This window comes from Hyperolius riggenbachi, chromosome 1 (genome assembly GCF_040937935.1).
Source record: "Hyperolius riggenbachi isolate aHypRig1 chromosome 1, aHypRig1.pri, whole genome shotgun sequence".
NCBI lineage: Eukaryota > Metazoa > Chordata > Amphibia > Anura > Hyperoliidae > Hyperolius > Hyperolius riggenbachi.
This window is the reverse complement of record NC_090646.1, coordinates 322,399,138-322,425,796: the sequence shown is the minus strand read 5'-3', so window position 1 is coordinate 322,425,796 and position 26,659 is coordinate 322,399,138. Positions and strand designations below refer to the sequence as shown.

The window sequence follows — 26,659 nt, the reverse complement described above, 5'->3', positions numbered from 1 at the left end:
GTAAATGAGGCATGTAGCATCATTATTTTTTAAAGGGAAACAATAATTGATGAGGTGGGGACATAAAATCCCCCAAAAAACAGGTTCCAGACAGCAGTCATGCAGCCCACATTGTGTCCAAAGTCCAAAGTACCACGTGCAAAGTGCCAAGTGCAAAGTGCCATGTCCAAACACGTTCGAAGTGCCACGTGCAAACACATGCAAAGTACCACGTGCAAAGTGCAAAGTGCCATGTGCAAAGTGTGAAGTGCCACGTGCAAACATGTGCAAAGTGCCACGTGCAAAGTGCGAAGTGCCACGGGCAAACACGTGCAAAGTGCCACGTGCAAAGTGCCAAGTGCCACGTGCAAACACATGCCACGTGCAAAGTGCGAAGTGCCATGTGCAAACATGTGCAAAGTGCCACATGCAAAGTGCAAAGTGCCATGTGCAAACACGTGCAAAGTGCCACATGCAAAGTGGCAAGTGCCACGTGCAAAGTGCCAAGTGCAAAGTGCCAAGTGCCATGCGCAAACACGTGCAAAGTGCACATCGCACTTTGCACATGTTTTAACATGGCATTTCGCACTTGGCACTTTGCACTTTGCACGTGTTTGCATGTGGCACTTTGCACGTGGCACTTTGAACTTTGCATGTGTTTGCACGTGGCACTTTGCACGTGTTTGCACATGGCACTTTGCACGTGTTTGCACGTGGCACTTTGCACGTGTTTGCACTTTGCACTTGGCACTCGGCACGTGGCACTTTGCACGTGTTTGCACGTGGAACTTTGCACTTTGCACGTGTTTGCACGTGGCACTTGGCACATGGCACTTGGCACGTGGCACTTTGCACGTGTTTGCACGTGGCACTTCGCACTTTGCACTTTGCATGTGTTTGCACGTGTTTGCATGTGGCACTTTGCACGTGGCACTTTGCACGTGGCACATGTTTGAATGTGGCACTTGGCACTTTGCACGTGGCACTTTGCACTTTGCGCGTGGCACTTTGCACTTTGCACGTGTTTGCACTTGGCACTTGGCACTTTGCACGTGGCACTTTGCACATGTTTGCACGTGGCTCTTGGCACTTGGCACTGGGCACTTGGCAAGTGGAACTTTGCACTTTGCACGTGGCACTTTGCACGTGTTTGCACGTGGCACTTTGCACTTGGCACTTTGCAAATGGCACTTTGCACTTTGCACGTGGCACTTTGCACTGTGCACGTGTTTGCCTGTAGCACGTCGCACTTTGCAATTCGCACTTTGCACATGTTTGCACGTGGCACTTTGCACATGGCACATGTTTGCACGTGGCACTTTGCACTTGGCACTTTGCACGTGGCACTTTGCACTTTGCACGTGTTTGCATGTGGCACTTTGCACTTTGCACATGTTTGCACGTGGCAGGCAGCAGCTGGCCTGGTGTATGCACAGCACACACACAGACACATAGCAGCTGCAGCAGCACTGCAGCACACACTCTAACTGTCAAACTATGACATCAATCAAGGTAATTAACGATTTAACTATAATGAAGTGATAGTGAAGGGGTTAATCACTGAACAGCTTATCACTGTGTACAACCCTTGGCCCAGCAGCACTGCAGCACACACTCTAAAGGCTCATACACACATCAGACTATAGTCTTTGGAAAATGAAAGATCACAGACCAATTTTACCCCCTTCCATGTGTTATGAGAGCCATACCTACACAGTCTATTCTATGGAGCTGAACTCCCCATCAGAAAAAAATCTTTGCAAGATGCTGCACACACAGATGCTGTACAGACACAAAAGATCAGAATCTGCAAAAGATCTGTTCCTGCCAAAAATCCATTCCTGCAAATTGTAATGATAGTCTATGAGATCTGCAGATCATCATACACACATGATTTAACTGACGTTTATCTGCAGATCAAGCAATCATCCGCAGATCTGAAAATCCATCCTGGTGGATCTGATCTGCAGATGAATGTCAGTTAAATCATGTGTGTATGATGATCTGCAGATCTCATAGACTATCATTGCAATTTGCAGGAATGGATTTTTGGCAGGAACAGATCATTTGCAGCTACAGATCTTTTGAGTGTGTGCAGCATGTTTGTGTGCAGCATCTTGCAAAGATTTTTTTCTGATGGGCGTTCAGCTCCATAGAATAGACTGTGTAGGTGTGGCTCTCATACTACATGAAGGGTGGTAAGATTGGTCTGTGATCTTTCATTTTCCAAAGAGTATAGTCTGATGTGTGTATGAGCCTTTACTGTCAAACTGTGAGACATCAATCAAGCTAATTAACGATTTAACTATAGAGTAGTGAAGGGGTTAATCAATGAACAGCTTTAGGTATATAACTGTGTGTACAGCCCTTTGTAGGCCACCAGCACTGAAGCATGTCTCTCAGTGTGCATTCAACAAGCCAGGATGATCTGTCTCATCATGGCAGCCCTCCTTTTTATACAGAGGGGCTGGCCAGCGTTCCTTTCTGTGATTGGGTGCCAGGGCTTAGGCTGGGAGGCCTCTGATTGGCTCAATCAGTTCAGGTGGTGCCGGCCAGGGTTCCCCTCTGTGATTGGTTGCTAGGGCTTCTGCTGGGAGCCCTCTGATTGGCTCCAGGACGTCATCACCTTAGTTACAGTATTTCGGATCCGGATACCCCCGGATATCCGTGGATATGTACCCAACTATCCGCAGATAGCTATCCGGATTTGGGCCCAACTATCTGGAATCCGAATCTGATCCGGATAGGCCTAAAAAGTTTGGATATCCGGGTTACCCGGATATCTGGAATCCGGATGAGCACCCCTGCTCTGCATCACAATCAGCAGACACATGGCTGCCAATCAGGCTGCACTCCCTCCTGGACCCCCGCCTCCCCTATAAAAATGCCGCAGAGTCGGCCATGTTCTTAGTCTCTGTCTGCTGCTGTAGTGAGAGGAAGGGAGAGACATTGTTGGAGATAGGGAAATCGTTAGTTAGGCTCTTGTTAGCTTGCTCCTCACTAAAATTTGTTGCTGAAATTTGTTGCTGAAAGCACCCCCAAAAAGCTCTTTTGAGGGCTAATATTCTTCTGATGTGTTTATTTTTGTGTGTGTGACATTGACACTGCATAGATACAGCCCTGTCTGTCGCAGCTGGCCCTTGCAGTACTGTGCCAGGCCCAGCACACTGTATTACCAGTGCATATCTTTCCACTGTATTTGTGTGATTTAACTTACTATAACATAGCTCTCTTTGTGGGTGACACTGCAATAGATACAGCCCTGTCTGTGCCAGGCCCAGCACACTGGGCTTGATTCAGTAAACGGTGCTAACCAACTTAGCACGCCTGAAGAGTTTAGGCGTGTTAACCAGGGTGCTAAGTAGGTTAGCACCGTTTCTAAAATCTGATCGCGCGCAAAGTCCCGTGCGCAAAAGTTTGTGTGTGCTAATTCCGGTGCGCGTGAAACGTCGCATAGACTTGAATGGGCACTTTGCGTACACCGCGCTGTGCACGCGCAAAACTTTGCGCGCATGTCTTTGCACGCGATCTGAGTTTAACACGCCCAAACTGAGTTTAGGTGTTATAATGGCCTTTTCAGAAGCGTGCTAACAGTTAGCACTGCTTACTGAATCAAGCCCACTGTATTCTACTGGTGCATATCTTTCCACTGTATTTGTGTGATTTAACTTGCTATACCATAGCTCTCTTTGTGGGTGACACTGCATAGATACAGCCCATGTCTCAGCTGGCCCTTGCTGTAGTCCGCCAGCACAATGTATTACCACCAGTGTATATCTTCGGGTGACACTCCATAGATACAGCCCACAGTTGCCAGCTGGCCCTTGCTGTACTGTGCCAGGCCCAGCACACTGTATTACCACCAGTGCATATCTTTCCACTGTATTTGTGTGATTAACTTACTATACCATAGCTCTCTTTGTGGGTGACACTCCGTAGATACAGCCCACAGTTGCCAACTGGCCCTTGCTGTACTATGCCAGGCCCAGCACACTGTAATACAACCAGAGCATATCTTTCCACTGTATTTGTGTGATTTAACTTACTATACCATAGCTCTCTTTTTGGGTGACACACTGCATACAGCCCAAAGAGAGACAGGGACAGTTAGCTAGGCTGTTCTTTATTGCTAAAAGTACCCCAAAACAAAAGTCCTTTTGAGGGACTCATATTGTTCTGTGTGTGTGTGTGTGTGTGTGTGTGTGTGTGTGTGTGTGTGTGTGTGTGTGTGTGTGTGTGTGTGTGTGTGTGTGTGTGTGTGTGTGTGTGTGTGTATGTGTATGTGTGTGTGTGTGTGTGTGCGTGCGTGTGTGTGTGTGTGTGTGTGTGACACTGCATACAGGCCAGGGCACAGTCATTGTTGGGCCTTGCAGTTCTACTATCCTCTTATACAGGGTAGGCCTGGGACACTGGTGGCTCACCAAAGAAATTTCAACCTGGGGCCCACACATCCCATGATTGCGGTGAAAAAAGGGCGTGACCATGCACCGGAAGGTGGGCGTGGTCATGATGTATTATGGACAGGGCCAAATGATCTTAGCAGCATAGTAATTCAGAGACACTGCTGCCCAGCAAAACTTTGCATAGAGTCCCCTCCTTCAATATAAAGTAATGTCCTAGTTACCATACATATGCCATTGATTAGACTGTGAGCTACTCTGGGGACAGTCAGTGACATGACTATGTACTCTGTACAGTGCTGCAGACGACGTCAGTGCTATATACAGTGGCTTGCAAAAGTATTCGGCCCCTTGAAGTTTTCCACATATTGTCACATTATTGCCACAAACATGAATCAATTTTATTGGAGTTCCACGTGAAAGACCAATACTAAGTGGTGTACACGTGAGAAGTGGAACGAAAATCATTCAGGATTCCAAACATTTTTTACAAATAAATAACTGCAAAGTGGGGTGTGCGTAATTATTCGGTCCCCTGAGTCAATACTTTGTAGAACCACCTTTTGCTGATATTACAGCTGCCAGTCTTTTACGGCATGTCTCTACCAGCTTTGCACATCTAGAGACTGAAATCATTGCCCATTCTTCTTTGCAAAACAGCTCCAGCTCAGTCATATTAGTTAGACAGCGTTTGTGAACACCAGTTTTCAGATCATGCACAGATTCTCGATTGGATTTATATCTGGACTTTGACTGGGCCATTCTAACACATGGATATGTTTTGTTTTAAACCATTCCATTGTTGCCCTGGCTTTATGTTTAGCGTCGTTGTCCTGCTGGAAGGTGAACCTCCGCCCCAGTCTCAAGTCTTTTGCAGACTCCAAGAGGTTTTCTTCCAAGATTGCCCTGTATTTGGCTCCATCCATGTTCCCATCAACTGAAGAGAAGCACCCCCAGAGCATGATGCTGCCACCACCATATTTGACAGTGGGGATGGTGTGTTCAGAGTGATGTGCAGTGTTAGTTTTCCGCCACACATAGCATTTTGCATTTTGGCCAAAAGGTTCCATTTTGGTCTCATCTGACCAGAGCACCTTCTTCCACATGGTTGCTGTGTCCCCCACATGGCTTGTGGCAAACTGCAAACGGGACTTCTTATGCTTTTCTTTTAACAATGGCCTTCTTCTTGCTACTCTTCCATAAAGGCCAACTTTGTGCAGTGCACGACTAATAGTTGTCCTATGGACAGATTCCCCCACCTGAGCTGTAGATCTCAGCAGCTCGTCCAGAGTCACCATGGGCCTCTTGACTGCATTTCTGATCAGCGCTCTCCTTGTTCGGCCTGTGAGTTTAGGTGGACGGCCTTGTCTTGGTAGGTTGACAGTTGTGCCATACTCCTTCCATTTCTGAATGATCGCTTGAACAGTGCTCCATGGGATGTTCAAGGCTTTAGAAATATTTTTGTAGCCTAAGCCTGCTTTAAATTTCTCATTAACTTTATCCCTGACCTGTCTGGTGTGTTCTTTGGACTTCATGGTGTTGTTGCTCCCAATATTCTCTTAGACAACCCCTGAGGACATCACAGAGCAGCTGTATTTGTACTGACATTAGATTACACCCAGGCGCACTTTATTTAGTCATTAGCACTCATCAGGCAATGTCTATGGGCAACTGACTGTACACAGACCAAAGGGGGCTGAATAATTACGCAAACCCCACTTTGCAGTTATTGATTTGCAAAAAATGTTTGGAATCATGTATGATTTTAGTTCCACTTCTCACGTGTACACCACTTTGTATTGGTCTATCACGTGGAATTCCAATAAAATTGATTCATGTTTGTGTCAGTAATATGACAAGATGTGGAAAACTTCAAGGGGGCCGAATACTTTTGCAAGCCACTGTAAGTACATAATAATGATAATAATATGGTAGGACATTAGACTAGGAGTATGGTAGGATCAGAGTGTGAGCTTCTCTAAGAACAGTCAGTGCCATGACTATGTGCCGTGTAATGTGCTGCAGAAGATGTCAGTGCTAGATAAATACATAATAATAATATGGTAGGACATTAGACTATGACTATGGTAGGATTAGATTGTGAGCTCCTCTGAGGACAGCTAGTGACATGACTATGTACTCTGTAATGTGCTGCAGAAGATGTTAATGCTATATAAATACATAATACAAATATAGCACACTAGGCTAGATATGGTGGGAATCATTTGACTGTGAGCAATGACAAGTAATGTCAAGTGCCAGCAATTGTGAGGCCTCCAAGTACCGTATATACTCGCAAGCAAGCCGAATTTTTTACCACCCAAAAGTGGCCCAAAAGTTGGGGGTCGGCTTGCTTGCGAGTCATGTGTCTCCCCCCGCCCCGCGGCCGCCACTGCCATTAACTTAGTCGGCGCCGCTTCCTCTATCCCAGTCCCGCACGTACAGTAACTAATTCACAGCAGCGCGCCCCACGGCGGCTGCTGTGATGAGGGAGGAAACCATAGAGAGCGGTTCCCATAGTAACGGCGATACACATCGCCGCTACAGGAAGCCGCTCTCTCTAGGTTTCCTCCCTCATCCCAGCGGCCGCCGTGGGGCGCGCTGCTGTGAATTAGTTACCGTACGAGCAGGACGGGGATAGAGGAAGCGGCGCCGGCTAAGGTAATAGCAGCGGCGGCCGCGGGGGGAGCGGGGAGGGGCACTATCTACCCACCCACCTACCCATACTGGGACTATACTAGCCATACTGGGCACTATGTTAGCTATACTGGGGCACTATACTAGCTATACTGGGCATTATACTAGCTATACTGGGGCGCTACCTACCCATACTGGGCACTATACTAGCCATACTGGGCACTATACTAGCTATACTGGGGCGCTACCTACCCATACTGGGCACTATACTAGCTATACTGGGACACTATACTAGCTATACTGGGCACTTTACTAGCTATACTGGGGGACTACCTACCCACACTGGGCACTTTAATAGATATACTGGGCACTTTACTAGCTATACTGGGGGACTACCTACCCATACTGGGCACTTTAATAGCTATACTGTGCACTTTACTAGCTATCATGGGTCGCTACCTACCCATACTGGGCACTATACTAGCTATACTTGGACACTATACTAGCTATACTGGGCATTTAACTAGCTATACTGAGGGACTACCTACCCATACTGGGCACTTTACTAGCTATACTGGGACACACTGGGGGGATCACGCGGCCAGCATTTCCTACCCCCAGCTTATATGGGGGTCAATAATTTTTTCCTGGTTTTTCAGGTAAAAGTTGGGGGGTTGGCTTATATGCGAGTCGGCTTGCTTGCGAGTATATACGGTAATAATAAATCCAGCAATCCTGAGGAGTCTAGTGGACCTCCTCCCTCAAATATACATTTCCCTGGCATCAAGTGCACCCCTCCCTCTCTTATACAATTCTCTGAGTCTAGTGGTTCACCCTCCTCTATACTGTTCCCTGGAGTTTAGTGGTCCTTCCTTCCCTATACAGTTCCCTGGTGTCTAGTGGACCTCCTCCCTGCCATATGCAGTTCCCTGGAGTCTAGTGGTAGTTCCTCCCCTATACAGTTCCCTAGTGTCTAGTGGACCTCCTCCCTGCCCTATAAAGTTCCCTGGTATGTTGTTGTTCCCCCTTCCCCTATACAGTTCCTGGTGTCTAGTGGTCCTTCCTCCCATATACAGGTCCCTGGAGTCTAGTGGTCCTTAACTCAACAGCCTGTCATCAGGGTAAGAATAGGAGTTATAATCACCGGGGGCTTATTCCAGTTCCTGTGGTCCATCAACTCCTCAGTGTCCATCTGGTCCCTACTGTTCTGCCGCTGTCAGCCCTGTTAAAGTCCACGACTCAGCTCAGTTGGGACTATTGCACATGCATTGCCTCAGAGTCTCCACAATCACGCTCGCAGAGTCAGGAGCGTTCTGTGCATGCACAGGTACAAGCCTAAACTGAGCAGGCACAGAACATTCCCGGCAATGAAGCATGATCGAGGAGGTGTGTTGCCAGTGCCGTGCCCATGACTACTGGGCTGATAGCCGCAGAATGGAGGGTAAAGTATAGACACTGAGGGAGCTGACAGACTCAAGGGGGCTCAAAGAAGCCCCAAATAAGTATAAGTTGCCCCCCCCCCCCCAAATCACATGGATCTGGCATGTACTGTAGTAAAGACAGGAGAGAACAAGAATTACTGTAGGGCAGGAATGGATCATGTGAAGAGAGACATAGGAGTTGCACTGTGGAGAAGGGAACATTTTTTTTGAGCAGCACCAAGCAGATTGCAGATTTGTAAAGCGTGCAGCACAGTGCAGGACTCTCTACACATGAAGGATCCATTCTTACCCAGCACAGTAGCACACGTTCTCTCCTGGCTGTGAAAGACTCCCACCCGACAGACCTCCTTCATACCTCACCTGCTGCTTCTGTGCTGCTCATCACTGGCTTCTCCGTCCTGACCGTGACAGCCAGGCTCGGACTTAGCCACCGAACCACCGATGGTCCCATCGGTGGGCCCCGACTGCCCCGCCTCCTGGGGGCCCCAGAGCCAAGAGGGAGGGGGGCACAGCTTGGAAGGGGAGGAAATTGGGCACAGAGCGGCGGGAAGCCTCCCCCCCATCCCTCACCTAGGGGCCCCCCCTTCCGCGCACCCCCCTCCTCCAGAAGTGCAGCCAGCAGCGAGCGGAGAATAGCTACAGAGCTTTAGATGATGCTAGCTCCGCTCCGCATGCCGCTGCTGCCCTGCTGATCTCCGTCTCCTGTAGTGACGCTGTCCAATCACGCTCTCACAGTACTTCCTGCGAGAGCGTGATTGGACAGCGTCACTACATTAGACGGAGACCAGCAGGCAGCAGCGGCATGCGCGGAGCTAGCATCATCATCTGAAGCTCGGTAAGCTATTTTCCGCTCGCTGCTGGCTGCACTTCTGGTGGAGGGGGGCCCCTAGGTGAGGGAGGGGGGGAGGCTTCTCCGCTGATCTGTGCCCGCTGCCCCCCCTTCCAAGCTGGGGGACTTGCATTTTGTAGGGGTATCTGCAGCCAACCTGAATTGCATTGTATGGGGGTATCTGCAGCCAACCTGATTGCATTGTGTGGGGGTATCTGCAGCCAACCTGATTGCATTGTGTGGGGGTATCTGCAGCCAACCTGATTGCATTGTGTGGGGGTATTTGCAGCCGACCTGATTGCATTGTGTGGGGGTATCTGCAGCCAACCTGATTGCATTGTGTGGGGGTATCTGCAGCCAACCTGATTGCATTGTGTGGGGGTATCTGCAGCCAACCTGATTGCATTGTGTGGGGGTATCTGCAGCCAACCTGATTGCATTGTGTGGGGGTATTTGCAGCCAACCTGATTGCATTGTGTGGGGGTATCTGCAGCCAACTTGAATTGCATTGTGTGGGGGTATCTGCAACCAACCTGATTGCATTGTGTGGGGGTATCTGCAGCCAACCTGATTGCATTGTGTGGGGGTATCTGCAGCCAACCTGATTGCATTGTGTGGGGGTATCTGCAGCCAACCTGATTGCATTGTGTGGGGGTATCTTCTGCAGCCAACCTGATTGCATTGTGTGGGGGTATCTGCAGCCAACCTGATTGCATTGTGTGGGGGTATCTGCAGCCAACCTGATTGCATTGTGTGGGGGTATCTGCAGCCAACCTGTTTGCATTTTTTGGGGGTATCTGCAGTCAACCTGTTTGCATTTTTTGGGGGTATCTGCAGCCAACCTGATTGCATTGTGTGGGGGTATCTGCAGCCAACCTGATTGCATTGTGTGGCGGTATCTGCAGCCAACCTGAATTGCATTGTGTGGGGGTATCTGCAGCCAACCTGATTGCATTTTTTGGGGGTATCTGCAGCCAACCTGATTGCATTGTGTGGCGGTATCTGCAGCCAACCTGATTGCATTGTGTGGGGGTATCTGCAGCCAACCTGAATTGCATTGTGTGGGGGTATCTGCAGCCAACCTGATTGCATTGTGTGGGGGTATCTGCAGCCAACCTGATTGCATTGTGTGGGGGTATCTGCAGCCAACCTGATTGCATTGTGTGGGGGTATCTGCAGCCAACCTGATTGCATTGTGTGGGGGTATCTTCTGCAGCCAACCTGATTGCATTGTGTGGGGGTATCTGCAGCCAACCTGATTGCATTGTGTGGGGGTATCTGCAGCCAACCTGATTGCATTGTGTGGGGGTATCTGCAGCCAACCTGTTTGCATTTTGTGGGAGTATCTGCAGCCAACCTGTTTGCATTTTTTGGGGGTATCTGCAGCCAACCTGATTGCATTGTGTGGGGGTATCTGCAGCCAACCTGATTGCATTGTGTGGGGGTATCTGCAGCCAACCTGTTTGCATTTTGTGGGGGTATCTGCAGCCAACCTGATTGCATTTTGTGGGGGTATCTGCCGCCAACCTGATTGCATTTTGTGGGGGCATCTGCCGTCAACCTGATTGCATTTTGTGGGGGCATCTGCCGTCAACCTGATTGCATTTTGTGGGGGCATCTGTCGGCAACCTGATTGCATTTTGTGGGGGCATCTGTCGGCAACCTGATTGCATTTTGTAGGGGTATCTGCTGCCATTTGACTACTTTATGAATTATCATGATGCATGTAACTACTTGAATATTTTATCTAAAATTTATCTGGTCAGACCTAATCTCTGTGAATAACACCGCTACTTATTTTTTGTTTTGTATTTATTTTTTTTTTAAGTCTGCCCATGACTCATCATGACCACGCCGATGTTCCAGTGCGTGGTGACACCCATTTAGACATATCCCTATTGGAGACTGTCCTCAGAATTGCTCAAAATCTATTCCCTACCATAAAGTCATGCAAAATTTCTAGAGTACATGTGTATGTGAGCCCAAAATGGGGGGGGGGGGGAGGAGGAGAGGGGGGCGGGCCCCAGGCTGAAACTTCCTTGGTGGGCCCTTGGTGTCCCAGTCCGACCCTGGTGACAGCAATCAGTCAGATCTAGGGCTGGATTTGTACTTTTTACCGCACAAGGCCTTCTGTCACTAACTGCCCACCCCCACCATTAGCATTCTCACTAACCATGCCTCCCCATTCCTACAGCACCTCTCTGTTCTCTATCGTAGTCAAAAGCCAATTACAAAATACCAGAGATGGATGTTGCGCCCATTAGCAAATAATTAAGCGAATATTTAATATCACTTCAATTTAAGTAGGCCTCAGTTATTTGGACTGAGGTTTAGGTAAAAGGCTTGTTCGCAGAGTATACCTTTAAATAAAGTTTCTTGTGATGCAAGCAGAAGCATCTCAGTGTCTGCTTGAAGCAGATGATGCAAGCAGATAGTGAGAACATGTTCCTGAAGGAAGGCCACGGGCCTACACTGCCCCAGACAAATGGTCTACGGGAACAATCAACATAGGCCATATTTACAAAACACAACATTCCTGCAACTGGGACAAGGGGGCTCATAGAATATTAATTGAGTAGGTGTGTATCAGGACATCACAAGGGATCTGAACCAATCATAGATGGTTCAGATGATGGCACAGTTAACTCTTTCCTGGTCAGTATTAAGGGTCATGATTTGCCAACGGAGGGCACTCTTACTTTCATGCTCTCTATCTGCTGACTGGAACCCTAATTACTTTCCTTTATTTATGTAATCTGATATAATATATGCTGTACATAGGTAGTCTAGATGTAACGTAGTATAGACATAAGATGACCTGATTACCTTCAGCAGGAAGGAAATCACGAAGCTGTAACGCAACGCAAGAATCTGCTTTGCTAAGATGTAACGAATTGTATCTGTATATCTGTGTACTGAATAAACTTGGAAGCCTAAAGAAGTTCTATCTCCTATAATGCTTGCTGTGAGGAGAGTCGAGTCAGCTCACATTCTGTGAGGTGCACCTCCAAGGGGGTGCTGGTGCCGGAGTAAAGGTGATTTCTAACATACAGTAAAATTAATAAGAGGTATTCTGTATGATATGCAATTGATCTGCCTTAGAAGGTATATACTGTAGTACAATGGGGGACCCAGTCTAAGTAAACCTGAGAGAGGGGAAATAAGTTGAGCTGGGCTTCTTCTAGTCATTGAGGCCACTCTGCGTTCTCCAGGTCCCTTCTTTCATCCCAATTAGAGTCTGCAATGTGATTGGGTCACGCACTATGGCGCATGCGCTGTCCTGACTGTGCACTTTCTTAAATGCACTCCCATAGCCAGGAGCGTTTTCTTTATGTGCATTTACAAGTCTTTACTAACTGTGCATGTGCAGAACACTCCTAGCTATGGCAGTGCAACTGAGGAGACGCAAGGAGATGCAAGGACAGGACCTCACGCCCCTGGACTTGGCTGACTGCTTCTACTGATACACTGTAATGATCTGCTCTGCTGTCTGCACAGGCAGACAGCGTTTTGACCATTTTTTAGGTCTGAATGCTGCAGGTCTCTGGAAAAGAGAACTGTCTTCACTCTGCGAGTTGCAGAGCTGCTCTTCTGGTGAGGAATTTGCATCCACTTGTCATGCAAATTGCTTAGCTGCTTCCTTTGATGTCTTGCAGTATAAATACCATTTCTTCCCAGAATTCCTTGCTGGTCATGATGGTTTGTTCCTGCTAACTTGCCTGTAAGTCCTCAGCCCTCTGCTCATAGTAGGCTATTATTGCTAGCTTAGAGTAGTTACCCTTTGGGAGTGCTCCTTGCACTCCTATTTAGCGTAGTCAGGTTGTATTATCTGTTTTGCCTTGTGCTGTCTATCTGTTGCTATTGTCTTGTTGCCAGCGGCGGTCGACAGGAAATCGTTCTGTCTGTTGGGATGGCATTCGCCCTAGCGGTAGTGGTGGTGGTTATTTCTGTACTCTGTCTTAGGGGTGCAAGCCAGAGCAGCGGTTGCTACTGGTTGCTCCATCTGTCTGTCTGCCTGGATCGCATCCGCCCTAGCGGTAGTGGCGGTGGTTCCTTCTGTACTCTGTCTGGGAGTGTAGGCAAGAGCTGCGGTTGCTACTGGTTGCTCCTTTAGTCTGTCTTGTTTGGAACGAACGCTTGCTGTAGGCTCGGTGAGGTAACCGTTTCGCGTTCTCTATTCATTTTCGTGTTTCATTGGTTAGTTAGAGTTGGCGCGTTTTGTCTCTGTTGCGCTTCTCGTGCAGAGACTGCACCATTAGCGTGCTTTGTCGCTGTTACGCTTTTCATGCGGCGACCGCACTTAGCGAGTGTGTTTGTTATTTTCCTTGGCATTCTGATCATTGTTATTTGCTGTGTCTTTCTTGCTACACTTGTGCTCTGTCTTTACTCGGTCTTGTGTCACTTTTGGCAATCGCCACTCTTGCGATTGCGTTCCAACTTGTTTTCCGCTGTTGTGTGTTCACCGTCGCCGGGTGGCGACTAGATTGGTGGACACACATACATTCTGTCCCTGTGCTCTCTCTCTCTAAGGGCTATCTTGCACTGCATTGCTTCAACTCGTACAATTCCCCAACTGGCATCTGTGGCAGTGCGGAGGCTGTGTTCCTCTGCACTCCACAGCTCCATCTGCTGGTGGGAATTCCCCTCTACAGGTGCATTGCACCACCGCTGGGTTCTGTTATTTTATACGCTTGTGGGGGATTTCCGCAGTGTCAGCGCGCGTCTTGTGCGCTGACCACGGAAATAATTCCACAATCGTTACAGTATGACCAGCCAAACCGAAATTCCCAGTGTAGAGGGAATTTCCGATTTGTACGATTTGGTCGAATATGGTCCTTATACCTTTAAGAGCTTCAAAAAACTAGACTCTGAAACCAAGGAAGACTTCATTTCTGAATGTGTAAGATTTTTTCTGAATCCTACCTTTCAAATTACTGATTCGTCCACATCGGCTCTCCAATTAGCTTATATTCTAATGCAAGGAGATCTGTTTGTGTGGGCTTATGAGGTTTTGAAAAGTCATTCCTGGAATGATAATCCTTATCAGTTCCTTACATTGATTTTTTTCCCCATTGGTTTAAACTGCCTTGTTTGCCATCTGTACTTGATGAGTGTGTACCTGCTAACCAGTCAGCTGTCCTATCCCTTCCAGGCAAAACCATTCAGTGTGACAATCATCAATCATTTTAATGTTCCTGTTACTGCTTTGGTTACTAAGCGTATGCAGGAGGAAGGCATTGACAGCTCTTTTGCATTTAAACAGCAGCTGTTCAAACTTGCTAAAAAGAGAAAGTCTAAAAAACGCAAATATCTGAGGGAAACAATTCCTTTGGATGTTGACAATGGAATTGTTCAGCCTGTGTCTAGAAAAGCTTCCCAGCTGAAAGATCCGTTGCCCATAGCAACTACAAATAAGGAAAGTATTTCTGTAAAGTCTGAAATATGGAGTACACTTGAATGTGATAAATCCAGAGAGATTTCTCAGTCTCAGGTTTGGTTGCCCCAAGCAAAATCATATGTGGATCGAGTTATAGGCAGAATTATTCAGTATATTAAAGAGGTAAGAAAATCTATGCATGTTCCTGATCCCAACCCGTATGAGTGTTACCTTTATACAGGGTTGTTTGGGCCTCCATTTGCTCCGTGGGAGATTGGGGCTGTGATTGAGGAGTTTGAGATTGATTGGAAGGCGTTTTGCGATTTTTACTTTGCAGAAAATGAGGAGATTCTTAATGCTTGTGTAAATTCTGTGTACACTGTCATTGGATCTGATGAGTGTGACGAATGTTTTGTGGATCCGCTGATTTGTGTGTGGCAGACGATTTTGGATGAATTGCACACATACCAACCAATTGACTCCAATAAAGTGACACTGTTATCAGATGAATGTTCCTGCCTTTCTGGGGTAAAGCAAGTGAGTTTAGATACTGTGCGACCTGAAATGAATGAGTGTACCACTGTTCTTGACACCTGTGTGAATTCTGAAAGATTCTCACCTGCTTGTGTGGAGTTTGAATCTGTGCGATCTGATGCCTGTTTTTCAAGTGTTCCTGCAGATTGTGATCGGCGTGAATGTGTCAGTTTTGTTAAAGATATGTGGGATCCCTTGTCATTTAAAAACCGATCTTTTTCTCCCAGTGATTCTTTAAGATCTTCCATCTATGATCCTGCTATGGGGAAAATTCCTAAACCATGCAGCCTCAAGAGTAATGTTAATATGTTGTTGTCACTACCTCTTCTGCAAATAAATCTATGTCTCACTCTGTTCACACCTGTAAAAGCATGTTGCAAGATGAAAGTTGTTCCAGTGTTTCTGTCCTGAACACATTGCAGTCTGTTCCACAGATTGCGGAGGCTTGCGCTTTGGAAGAGTTAGTTTCACAACCCAAAGCGATCTTGGATTCGCAAATTTTGCGTTTCAGACTCCTCGGATTCGACATTGTTAGCCGAGTCTAAGGGTGAGACAGCGCTTTGGTTTTGCGAATCTGATACTGAGGGATCTTTGCTTTGTCCAGTGAATGTTTCTGTGAGTCTACCCTGTACCATGGATGAAACTATGAGGTCCACTCACACTGACATTTGTGGGTCCCTTTCTTGCTCTGAGGAAAGTACTGACTTTCCACCCTGTACTATGGATGAGTCAATATTACCTTGTAATAAATCCCCTGCAGGGACCCCAGAGGCTCATCTAGGTATTGCAGCTAATTTCATTTGTTTTTCTGCCATTTCAGAATTGCAGTCTGGTTTGACTGCTATGAAGGATTCTGCCTGCAGTGAAACTAGACTCAAGGAGTACTGACTGTTGGTTTCACTAGATATTCCTGTGCATCCTGTTCATGAAGATGAAATTCTGTCCCAGCATATGGTAAAACCATCCCTGGGACAGCTGCCCTGTCCGCAGAATGTATTTGATGTTCGGCCCTGTAACATGGATAGTTCAGAATACATGATTGCTTTGTCAGAAAACTTGGGAAATTATGCTTCTGAAGTCTTGTTTGATGTTCTTGAGATCTCCGAGTTCCTCCCAAAGGGTGCAGAACTTTTAGGAGGTGCCTCCTGCCCCGCAGGGCCGTCTGAGGTATTGCCCACTTCAGTAGGCATTGCTGCTATACTGACTACTTTTGCAGCTCTTGTGGAGCTTTATTCATGCGTAGTCAATGATGAGTTCTGGTTGGATACAATTACAGTCACAGAGAATTCTAAGTCTGAGTCCAAGTCTTCTTTTGAAAGATCAGTACTTGTGACCACTACTCGTGATGATTCTATGCCCGGTCCTGGTTTTGGTCTTGTCGTGACAGACTCTGATGTTGAAAGTTTCTCGACATGTCCTGAGGTTTCTCTTGTGCTAGTGTGCCCCGATGCGCTCTGTAAGCAAGAATGCCCAAGTGTGTCTCGGTTACCAGCATGCTCAGATGCTTCCTCGGTGGAGACATGTTATGATATTGCCTTCCTGCCTGCATGCCCAGAAGTGGTCCCTGAAAGCCCTGATCTTGATGGTTGTCCTGGTAATCCTGAATCCGGAATTGTCATAGGTTCCATAGGGGTTCTTGATAGTGCTCCATATGAGCCTAGTGAGCGTTCTGGCCTCTGGGGATCTCTGCGGAGCTTCAAAGTGTTCTGGGAGATCCTGGGAGAAATGTTTCTTGGTACCCTGGATGGGATCAAAAGTGGCTTCTCTGTTGAAAGGGACACTTCGAATAGGTATTGTGGCAGGTTTGGTATTTTTGGACGGTCCCTGGAAGGTGGTGGGTATTGCTCGGAAAGTGTCGATGGGTTCTTCTCTGGCATTCACAGTTCTGATGGGTGTTATGCTGAGGCTTGTAGTACTGATGGGCATGTTTTTCGGTGGCTTCTGCTTCCGACGAGTTTGGTTTCGGGAGGATTGACTCTGGAATTGGGCTGCCCCGACCTTCATGAGTGTTCAGTCTGACTGTTTTGTTGGAGATATCAGTTTTGTGGGACGTTTGGAAGCCGTCCCTGGAGGGGGGGGGGGGGGGGGTACTGTAATGATCTGCTCTGCTGTCTGCACAGGCAGACAGCGTTTTGACCATTTTTTAGGTCTGAATGCTGCAGGTCTCTGGAAAAGAGACCTGTCTTCACTCTGCGAGTTGCAGAGCTGCTCTTCTGGTGAGGAATTTGCATCCACTTGTCATGCAAATTGCTTAGCTGCTTCCTTTGATGGCTTGCAGTATAAATACCATTTCTTCCCAGAATTCCTTGCTGGTCATGATGTTTTTTTCCTGCGAACTTGCCTGGAAGTCTCAGCCCTCTGCTCATAGTAGGCTATTATTGCTAGCTTAGAGTAGTTACCCTTTGGGAGTGCTCCTTGCACTCCTATTTAGTGTAGTCAGGTTGTATTATCTGTTTTGCCTTGTGCTGTCTATCTGTTGCTATTGTCTTGTTGCCAGCGGCGGTCGACAGGAAATCGTTCTGTCTGTTGGGATCACATTCGCTCTAGCGGTAGTGGCGGTGGTTCTTTCTGTACTCTGTCTTATGGGTGCAAGCCAGAGCAGCGGTTGCTACTGGTTGCTCCATCTGTCTGCCTGTCTGGATCGCGTCCGCCCTAGCGGTAGTGGCGGTGGTTCCTTCTGTACTCTGTCTGGGGGTGTAGGCCAGAGCTGCGGTTGCTACTGGTTGCTTCTTCTGCCTGTCTTGTCTGGAACAAACGCTTGCTGTAGGCTCGGTGAGGTAACCGTTTAGCAAGCGTTCGCGTTCTCTATTCTTTACTCTGTCTGGGAGTGTAGGTAAGAGCTGCGGTTGCTACTAGTTGCTCCTTTAGTCTGTCTTGTCTGGAACGAACGCTTGCTGTAGGCACGGTGAGGTAACTGTTTCGCGTTCTCTATTCATTTTCGTGTTTCATTGGTTAGTTAGGGTTGGCGCGTTTTGTCTCTGTTGCGCTTCTCGTGCGGAGACCGCGCCATTAGCATGCTTTGTCGCTGTTGCGCTTTTCGTGTGGTGACCGCTCTTAGCGAGTGCGTTTGTTATTTTCCTTGGCATTCTGATCATTGTTATTTGCTGTGTCTTTCTTGCACTAGTACTCTGTTTTTACTCGGTCTTGTGTCACTAATGGCAATCGCCACTCTTGCGATTGCGTTCCAACTTGTTTTCCGCTGTTGTGTGTTCACCGTCGCCGGGTGGCGACTAGATTGGTGGACACACATACATTCTGTCCCTGTGCTCTCTCTCTGTAAGGGCTATCTTGCCCTGCATTGCTTCAACTCGTACAATTCCCCAACTGGCATCTGTGGCAGTGCGGAGGCTGTGTTCCTCTGCACTCCACAGCTCCATCTGCTGGTGGGAATTCCCCTCTACAGGTGCATTGCACCACCGCTGGGTTCTGTTATTTTATACGCTTGTGGGGGATTTCCACAGTGTCAGCGTGCGTCTTGTGTGCTGACCACGGAAATAATTCCACAATCGTTACATACACATCATGCTGGAGTCTTTGAACTTTACTGCCCCAGCCCAGCATCACATGGGGGTGGAGCCACCATAGCACAGCCAGCCTGCAGCAGCCTCTCAGCATGAGTGATTATAGCACTGAGAGGAGAATTTTTGTGCTGCAGGCAGCGATTGGAGCTCTGTCAGACGAGGAGGGGGGGCCGACCAGAGACCTGGAGGCGAGGCCCACGAGGGAAAAAACTGTACTACTGTGGCCCAGTCCGACCCTGCTCTTATATCTATTACAAGCCAGCACACTGTCTATCATCATAAGCTGTGCTTAGCTTGCAACTGTATCTGTTATTGATATCTGTGTGGATTACATTCTGCATACATGACACAGTCAGTTGCTGGCCCTTGTAGTTCTACTATACTCTTCTAACTATTGCAAGCAAGCCAGCACACTGTGTATCATAAGTAGAGATGTCCCGAACGGTTCACCGGCGAACGGTTCCAGGCGATCTTCGGTGGTTCGAGTTCGCCTACCAAACGCGAACTTTCCCGGAAGTTTGAGTCGCCCCATAATGCTCTATGGAGCAAAACTTTGACCCTCTACATCACAGTCAGCAGACACATTATTGCCAATCAGACTGCACTCACTGGTGGAGCCCCACCCCCCCCTTATACAAGGCAAGGTCCTTGAGCCATTTGACTCACTCATCTGCCTATACTAATTAGTTAAGGGACAGCTGCTACACACTCTGCTAGGGAGATTTTAATTAGCCTCTTGTGGGCTCCACCCTCCTACCCTCCACCCTTCTCCCTCCTACCGGAGGGAGGAGGATCTCATCTGCCAGAGAATTATATTATTTCAAAAGCCAGTTTACATACCATAGCTGAGAATTGAACCCAGGTCTCACTGTGTGGTGGGCAAGTACCTTAACCGCTGTACCACAACAGTACTAACTGAAGCTGGCCTAGCATTTACCATTTATGCTCAATCCAAGAGAAAAATTAGACAAGATAGCAGTGTTAGGAAGACTTGCCTAAGGCCTCCTACTGAATAGGTGCTGGCTTACTGAACAGACAGAGACGAGATTTGAACTCTGGTCTCCTGTGTCAGAGGCAGAGCCCTTAACCATTACACCATGCAGCCACTGCTTACAGATATGTAGCCAGACATGGCCTTGTCTTTTGTGTTCAACAGTTGTCAAGAGAAAAATTAGACAAGATAGCAGTGTTAGGAAGACTTGCCTAAGGTCTCCTACTGAATAGGTGCTGGCTTACTGAACAGACAGAGACGAGATTTGAACTCTGGTCTCTTGTGTCAGAGGCAGAGCCCTTAACCATTACACCATCCAGCCACTGTTTACAGATATGTAGCCAGGCATGGCCTTGTCTTTTGTGTTCAACAGTTGTCCAAAGAGAACCCCAGATAGCCAGGTAGATTCATCTCTCTCTCTCTCTCTCTCTCTCTCTGGTTCAATTCTCAGCTATGTATGTAAACTGGCTTTTGAAATAATATAATTTTCTGGCAGATGAGACCCTCCTCCCTCCGGTAGGAGGGAGGAGGGAATGGGTAGAAGGGTGGAGGGTGGAGGGAGGCCTAAAATAGGGGTTTATGTGAAATCTAGATTTTTCCCTGGGACTTTTGATGTGTATTTGACTCAATCATGTCTGCCTCCAGGTATTAGAGCCCCTGAAACATGTTTTCTATCATTTTTCTAGCCGTTAGAATTTTTTCTATTTTTCAAAGTTCGCCTCCCCATTGAAGTCTATTGCGGTTCGCGAACTTTTTCGCGAACCGAACCTTTCCGAAAATCGGAGGTTCGCGACATCTCTAATCATAAGCAGTGCTTAGCTTGCAACAGTATTTGTGATTGAAAGTACTATCTGATATCTCTGTGTGTGTGTGTTAAAGTACACAACCCTGTGATACACACACACAAAACTGTATTTGTGATTGAAAGTACTATAGGATATCTCTGTGTGTGTGTGTGTGTTAAAGTATACAGCCCTGTGATACACACACACACACACACACACACACAATGCTGTGTATTTGTCACTGATGGTGTGCCTCTTTGTCATTTCACGCACTATCTACCAATATTGAATATTATTAGTAGTACTGCATACCCCAAAAATGGAAAAAATAACAGGCAGAGGCAGGCCACCCCGGAGGTCTGTTCGAGGTCGTGCTGGCATGATTTTGTGCGGTCCTCGCCCAAAGTACAGTGTTCAGAAGGCACGGACCCTCAACCCTCAAGATTGTCAGGACGTAGCTGACTATTTAACACAGAACACATCATCTTCCTCAGCTTCTGCATGGAACCGTGACATATCTTCCTCCTCCTGCTCTGATTCTGGCACCCCACAACTACTTACCACTCAGCCGGCAGCCACCATCGCTGCTACTAGCACCACAGCTGCTCCACTTCAGATGTCGCAGGAGTTATTCACACATGTTTGTGGTGAATTTACTGATTGTAAGAGACGAGGCAGCTGCGGCTAACAGCACCGCCGCCGCAGCTGCCTCCATGCAGCCATCCTTCCGTCTGGCATCCAGGACGCCGAGGACGGAACGTTCTTCCGTGCAGGGGGTCGCCTTAGCGTGCGGGCGCGCGCACAGATGGGACCTTTATGCGGGGAGGAAGCCCGTCAGCTGACCTGCCGGGGCGGCTGATGTCAGAGGAGTCCCACGGCGCCCAGGATTGGCTGATCCAGGAGGGGTGTGCCGGGCGTACATCAAAAAAGGGCGTCGGGAAAAAAGGGCGCGTGGTGTAAACTATAAGCAGTTTTATCATTTATAGAAATATTGTGTAGAATTTTGTTTACAAATAGTGTTTTAAGAATTTATAAATCATTAAATAATGTGTATGAGATCGGCAATTCTTAAAACGTTAATCATCCCTGTTTCTAAACTGAAACGTATATTTACGTTTATTAAAAACCCTCCCTGTACCTATCCCTAACCCCTAGACCCCCTGTTGGTGCCTAAACCTAAGACCCCCCTGTTGGTGCCTAAACCTAAGACCCCCCTGTTGGTGCCTAAACCTAAGACCCCCCTGTTGGTGCCTAAACCTAAGACCCCCCTGGTGGTGCCTAAACCTAAGACCCCCTGGTGGTGCCTTAACCTAAGACCCCCCTGGTGGTGCCTAAACCTAAGACCCCCCTGTTGGTGCCTAAACCTAAGACCTCCCTGTTGGTGCCTAAACCTAAGACCCCCCTGTTGGTGCCTAAACCTAAGACCCCCCTGGTGGTGCCTAACCCTAAGGTGGTGCCTAACCCTATGGATAATAATGTTTTACAAACATTAATAAATAAAAAATGTAAATAAAAAAATGTAAATAATTTTTTTGGGTGGATAATAATGTTTTAGAAATGTTTTAGAAATAGTGATTTAGTATCTTTATAAACGTTATTCGTCACGGGCTCATTTTGTAAAGTTAAATCATCACAAACATACAGTGGTGTGAAAAACTATTTGCCCCCTTCCTGATTTCTTATTCTTTTGCATGTTTGTCACACGTAAATGTTTCTGCTCATCAAAAACCGTTAACTATTAGTCAAAGATAACATAATTGAACACAAAATGCAGTTTTAAATGATGGTTTTTATTATTTAGTTAGAAAAAAAACCTCAAAACCTACATGGCCCTGTGTGAAAAAGAAATTGCCCCCTGAACCTAATAACTGGTTGGGCCACCCCTAGCAGCAATAAATGCAATCAAGCGTTTGCGATAACTTGCAACGAGTCTTTTACAGCGCTCTGGAGGAATTTTGGCCCACTCATCTTTGCAGAATTGTTGTAATTCAGCTTTATTTGAGGGTTTTCTAGCATGAACCGCCTTTTTAAGGTCCTGCCACAACATCTCAATAAAATTCAGGTCAGGACTTTGACTAGGCCACTCCAAAGTCTTCATTTTGTTTTTCTTCAGCCATTCAGAGGTGGATTTGCTGGCGTGCTTTGGGTCATTGTCCTGCTGCAGCACCCAAGATCGCTTCAGCTTGAGTTGACGAACAGATGGCCGGACATTCTCCTTCAGGATTTTTTGGTAGACAGTAGAATTCATGGTTCCATCTATCACAGCAAGCCTTCCAGGTCCTGAAGCAGCAAAACAACCCTAGACCATCACACTACCACCACCATATTTTACTGTTGGTATGATGTTCTTTTGCTGAAATGCTGTGTTACTTCTACGCCAGATGTAACGGAACACGCACCTTCCAAAAAGTTAAACTTTTGTCTCATCGGTCCACAAGGTATTTTCTCAAAAGTCTTGGCAATCATTGAGATGTTTTTTTAGCAAAATTGAGAAGAGCCTTAATGTTCTTTTTGCTTAAAAGTGGTTTGTGCCTTGGAAATCTGCCATGCAGGCAGTTTTTACCCAGTCTCTTTCTTATGGTGGAGTCGTGAACACTGACCTTAATTGAGGCAAGTGAGGCCTGCAGTTCTTCAGATGTTGTCCTGGGGTGTTTTGTGGCCTCTCGGATGAGTTTTCTCTGCGCTCTTGGGGTAATTTTGGTCGGCCGGCCACTCCTGAGAAGGTTCATCACTGTTCCATGTGTTTGCCATTTGTGGATAATGGCTCTCACTGTGGTTCGCTGGAGTCCCAAAGCTTTAGAAATGGCTTTCTAACCTTTACCAGACTGATAGATCTCAATTACAGTACTTTTGTTCTCATTTGTTCCTGAATTTCTTTGGATCTTGGCATGATGTCTAGCTTTTGAGGTGCTTTTGGTCTACTTCTCTGTGTCAGATAGCTCCTATTTAAGTGATTTCTTGATTGAAACAGGAGTGGCAGTGATCAGGCCTGGGGGTGACTACAGAAATTGAACTCAGGTGTGATAAACCACAGTTAAAGAGACACTGAAGCGAAAAAAAAATGATGATATTATGATTTGTATGTGTAGCACAGCTAAGAAATAAAACATTAAGATCAGATACATCAGTGTAATTGTTTCCAGTACAGGAAGAGTTGAGAAACTCCAGTTGTTATCTCTATGCAAACAAGCCATTAAGCTCTCCGACTAAGTTAGTCGTGGAGAGGGCTGTTATCTGACTTTTATTATCTCAACTGTTCCTGGACTATTTACCTTTGCTCTGCTAGAGGAGAGGTCATTACTTCACAGACTGCTCTGAAAGACTCATTTTGAATGCTGAGTGTTGTGTAATGTGCACATATTTTAGAATGATGCAATGTTAGAAAAAACAATATATACCTGAAAATAAAAGTATGAGAATATTTTCTTTGCTGCTAATCTTCTAGTAATTATTCATAGTACACAACCAATTCACTATATCATATTTTTTTTTCGCTTCAGTGTCTCTTTAAGTTATTTTTTTAACAAGGGGGGGCAATCATTTTTTCACACAGGGCCATGTAGATTTGGAGTTTTTTTTCTCACTAAATAATAAAAACCATCATTTAAAACTGCATTTTGTGTTCAATTATGTTATCTTTGACTAATAGTTAACGGTTTTTGATGAGCAGAAACATTTAAGTGTGACAAACATGCAAAAGAATAAGAAATCAGGAAGGGGGCAAATAGTTTTTCACACCACTGTAGTTATAAAACCTTAAAAATCTCCGGGCGCCGTTTGCAAAACGTTAATAATCTCCGGCGCCTTTTTTTCCCTGTTCGACGCCCATTAAACGATATTTATAATGGGAGTGAATGGGGCGCCCTTTTTGTCCACTTGTCTCATGCGTCCAAATCTCCTACTTCCGCGTGCCGGTGGGGTCTCCTCTGCTTCATTCTGCTGGTGTCTGTTGTTGTGAATGCTTGCGTGTTAGCGCTCAGACCTTAGACTAGATCCCAGGTGTTGATGCTAAGGATTTCACACCTAGTCTAGGATATTGCTACCTTGCTATTGTTATTTGTTAGACTAGTTCCCGGGTGTTGATGCCAAGGACTTCACACCTAGACTAGGATATTGCTTATTGTATTGATCTCCTGTGTATGACTCTTAGCGATTTCTCTGACTCTGATCCTGCTTTCTGATCCTGTACTTTTGCCTATCTGCCTACCTGTTGCTGAACCTCTGCCTGATTACCGTTTACTCTCTTGTCTCACGATTCTGTACCGATACGTACCTTTCTGTTGCCGAACCTTGCCTGTCAGACCATTCTACTCACCAGTGGGCCCTCGCCACTGGTGAGGTGCTAGCTCCACCAGCTCCGCTGGTGAAGTTGTTCTTTAGTGCAGTACTGTTTGCGTTTTCCACGCCTAGGCTGCAATATAGTCTGAATCACCTGCTCCACAGGTGATCATTAGTGCAGGACTGTTTGTGTCTCCTGTTCCTAGGCTGCAGTACAGTCTGAAACACCTGCTCCACAGGTGATCATTAGTGCATTACTGTTTGTATCTCAGGCCTGCAGTATTGTCTGAATCACCCGCTCCTCGGGAGATTCTCTCTCTTCAGTTGCTGTATCTCCAGCTTGCTGGGGTAGTACTCTATTATACAGTCAGTGAACCGATAGTACCTCACCAGTCCCTCTGGTGAGGTCTTGCCAAACTATGTAAGTTACTGTACTTAAGTATACAGTCAGTGTTCTGATAGTACCTCACCAGCCCCTCTGGTGAGGTCTCGCTAAACTATTAAAGTTACGGTTGCGCCAAACACCACACACTCAGCTCTTTGTCTTGCTATACTGGCATTATTGGCGATTCTGCAGATCACACATAATCTGGTATAGCGTCTGAATTATTGGTGATTCTGCAGATCACCACATAATCAGACATCTGAGCTACGACACAAGACCGTTACACTGATCCACAACCATTACTGTTCCAAGATGAAGGCCCTAAGGATACAACACCTCATATGTCTGAATTGGGCATTACTATGAACGTAAGGTGTGAGGATGATGAATACCTTTTGTTGGTGCAGTTTTGGAGGTGTCTGATACACGTGAAGTTGTGGATGATGATGATGATCATGGCATGGCTGTCACGTGGGATCCCAAAAGACAAGATGAACAGGAGGACAGTTCAGAGGGGGAGTCAGAGAGGAGGAGGAGACGAGTTGCTGTAAGAAGCAGGGAGGCTCGTCGGAAACATCTCGTGGCAGTGTCCTGCAGCATGTCTCGCCACCTACGGACAGGCAGCCAACACGCCCTTCAACGTCAGCTGCTGCCGCCACCACCACCACCAAAATGCCGTCATCCCAGATCTCACCAGTGTGGAAATTTTTGTGTGTGTCTGCCTCAGATTACAGCGATGCCATCTGTACTATCTGCCACCAAAAATTGAGTCGTGGAAAAAGCAACACCCTCCTAGGGACAACAGCCTTACGAAGGCACTTGATCAAGAAGCACAAACATCAATGGGATGAGCACATGAGGAAAAGCAGCACACAAATGCAAAGCCACCCTCCGCCTCCTCTTCCTCCTCCAGGTGCAGCATCTTCAGCCGCTTTATCCTCTGCTGCCCTTGCACCTTCACAGCCACCCTCCTCCACTCCACCTCTCACCTTGAGCAGTTCCTGCTCCTCTGCCCACAGCCAGGTGTCCGTTAGGGAAATATTTGAGCGGAAGAAGCCAATGTCTGCCAGTCACCCCCTTGCCCTGTGACTGACAGCTGGCTTGTCAGAACTGTTAACTCGCCAGCTGTTACCATACAAGCTGGTGGACTCTGAGGCCTTCCAAAAATGTGTGGCAATTGGGACACTGCAGTGGGAGATACCAGGCCACAATTATTTTTCCAAAAAGGCTATACCCAAACTGTGCCGTGATGTTAAAAGGCAAGTGGTGTCATCTCTGGCACAAAGCGTTGGGTCAAGGGTCTATCTGACCACGGATACCTGGTCTGCAAAGCATGGTCAGGGCAGGTATATTACTTATACGGCACATTGGGTAAACCTGGTGACCGCTGGCAATCATGGAGTATGTGGCTTTGCAGCGGACTTGGTGGTGACACCTCCACGGCTTGCAGGCAGGCCTGCTGCCACCTCCTCTCCTCCTCCTACTCTTCCTTCTACATCCT

At 47.0% G+C, this 26,659-nt stretch overlaps 1 protein-coding gene across 4 annotated transcripts in view; it reads right to left on the bottom strand.

Annotated features, from left to right (window-relative positions):
* The window catches only part of LOC137509743 (cyclic AMP-responsive element-binding protein 3-like protein 3), a 638,953-nt gene that overhangs the window by 479,704 nt on the left and 132,590 nt on the right, over positions 1-26,659 (bottom strand). The gene's annotated exons all lie outside the window — the stretch shown is intronic.